Below are 2,609 nucleotides of genomic sequence, written 5' to 3' on the forward strand. Positions count from 1 at the left end.
GGGCGGGCCGTGGGTGTATATGGGCATTTTCTGATGATATTCGTCGTCTTCGAGATGTGCCGTCGTCCGTCCGTTTAACGTTGTGCGGGTTACGTATTATTTACGGGGCGTTTTTGCTCCGATTTAATCGCTTTCGCCATAAAAGTAATAATAAACATGAGGGTATCGTGTGTCGCTGTGTGTGCAGTGTGCACGCCTCCCTCCTCCATCCTCCCCTTTCTCCTTCTCTCCCCATCCCATACCCTCGCGCGTGAGGCGGCCTGCCCGCGCACCTCCCGCGCGACAGAATGGGCACGGACCTTCAACTCTTTCCTACCGAGCTGTCAAAGTTCAGATGTCTAGACTACAGACAGCCATTGCAAAATTTTAAATCGAAACGCGGCGCTTTAAAAACTTGGCGCGCAGTCGTCGTCTGCGCCGCGCGAGCGACGACGCGAGCGTCACGGACGGGCCGTACTTCCGGCGAGCGACGGCGGACGACTTCCGGTGTCGTCGTCGTCGTCCGTCGTCGTCGTTTTGCGGGGATGAATTTCTGTTCTTTTGTAAAATTGCGAGCGAGCGATGCAGCCGTGGTAAACAAACTGGAGTTCAGTCGGTCGTCGGTCGTCGTGGCCACGGGCACTTGAGCGTTTCAATAAAATTTAATGCTAAATAAATACGAAATCTATTTAGTAATTTACTACCAAAGTTTTAATGTTTCTCATACTCTCTTTCACACTATTATTGCCGACAATTTCCTGTAAATGGCGTCCAAATGCTCATATGCAACAAACGCTGGCTGCCGCCATGGTAGCTCTAGTACTATAGCCCGCGATCGCCTGCGGCAGCGATCCGCGGCTATAGTACTAGAGCTACCGCCAGGGCTGCCGCTGCACACTGACACATAAATATATAGTTTTAGCCATGGCGGCAGCCAGCGTTTGTTTGCATATGAGCATTTGGACGCCATTTACAGGAAATTGTTGGCAATATAGGTGAAAGAGAGGTTAGAAACATTAAGACTTTGGTAGTAAATTACTAAATGATTTCGTATTTATTTAGCATTATATTTTATTGAAACGCTCCAAGTGCCTGTGGACTGTGGCGGTGGCGGTGGCGGTGGCGGTGGCGGTGGTGGTGGTGGTGGTGGTGGCGGTGGCGGTGGTGGTGGCGGTGGCGGTGGCTGTGGCTGCGGTGGTGCGGGTGGACATGTATGCGTGTGTGCGTGTGGGTGTGTGTGTGTGCGTGCATGCGTGCGGTGCGTGCGTGCGTGTGCGTGTGCGTGTGTGTGTGTGCGTGCGTGCGTGTGCGTGTATGTGTGTGGGGACGTGCGTGAGTGCGCACGTGCGTGTGTATGTGTTGTGTGGGAATGCGCGCGCCGTATGTGTGTGTGTGTGCGTGCGTGCAGGCGCGTGTGTGTGTATGTGTGTGGGGGGCATGTGTGTTGTGCGCGCGTGTGTATGTGTGCGTGCGTACGTGTGTGTGTGTGTGTGTGCGTGCGCTGTGTGTGTGCGCTGCGGCGCGCGCGTGGCATGCGTGTGTGTGTGTGTGTGTGGGCGCGCAGCCAGGCCCTGGTTGTCTGATCATATGTCTTGCTATCGCCGCGATCCAACACTAGAGAACCGTATTACAGGATGATGGAGATGGAGGGGGATATAGGGAGATGGAGAAGGGAGGGGGTATGTGTGTGTGTGCGGGGGAGGGGGGTATGGGGAGATGAAGAAGGGGAGGGGGTATGTGTATGTGTGTGTGGTGGGGGGGATATGTTGCCGCTATATACCGCTGCACGTGCTCTGCTCTTGCCTGAGGAGACGGGTGGCTAGTGCGTGCGTGCGTGTGGATATATAAGTAGACGTACGCATTCGTGAGGGCGCGCGCATACAAGTGGGTACCTGTGGGCGGGCGCGTGCATATAATTGAGCGTGTGGGTGCGTGCGCGCGCGCGTGTGTGCGTGCGTGCGTGGTTTCCGTGTTCCCGCTATATCTCACAGTGATAAACAAAACGAAAGAGATGTCCCAGTTTCCTGTTGTAATGGAATCGCGTTCTCACCACTAGGTTCGCTGCAGGTATCAACCTCAGGTTCATCATTCTGATTTTCTTCTTCTAATCTCAGCACAGCGGTCAACTGACCATAAAAACTATAAAAACTAAATAAAAATTAAAAAATGTAGAATAAAAGAAGATCATTATGGGTAAATCATAGATTTTCTGACTCTGTCCCGCCACGTGACTTCTCGCCCACGCGTGCCGACAGGGGGCGTAGTTTACCTAACAAGTGGTGATTAATCGATCGTCTGCACCGCCCCGCCTCACGCACGCATGCATGCATGCATCTCACTGCTATCGTTGTTCTGTCATGCTAATCGCCCAAAGAACTGTAGGATTAAAGCGTCAATGACGCCCTCCCGCGTGCGTGCAACGCCCTGACCTTATGAGGATCAGCCTTTTAATAAATAGTAGTTATTATAGTAGTAGTTGTAGGGAGAGAGAGAGAGAGAGAGAGGAGGAGGAGAGAGAGAGAGGAGAGAGAGAGAGAGAGAGAGAGAGAGAGAGAGAGAGAGAGAGAGAGAGAGAGAGAGAGAGAGAGAGAGAGAGAGAGAGAGAGAGAGAGAGAGAGAGAGAGAGAGAG

Source organism: Priapulus caudatus, unplaced genomic scaffold (assembly GCF_000485595.1).
Source record: "Priapulus caudatus unplaced genomic scaffold, Priapulus_caudatus-5.0.1 Scaffold811, whole genome shotgun sequence".
Classification (NCBI taxonomy): domain Eukaryota; kingdom Metazoa; phylum Priapulida; class Priapulimorpha; order Priapulimorphida; family Priapulidae; genus Priapulus; species Priapulus caudatus.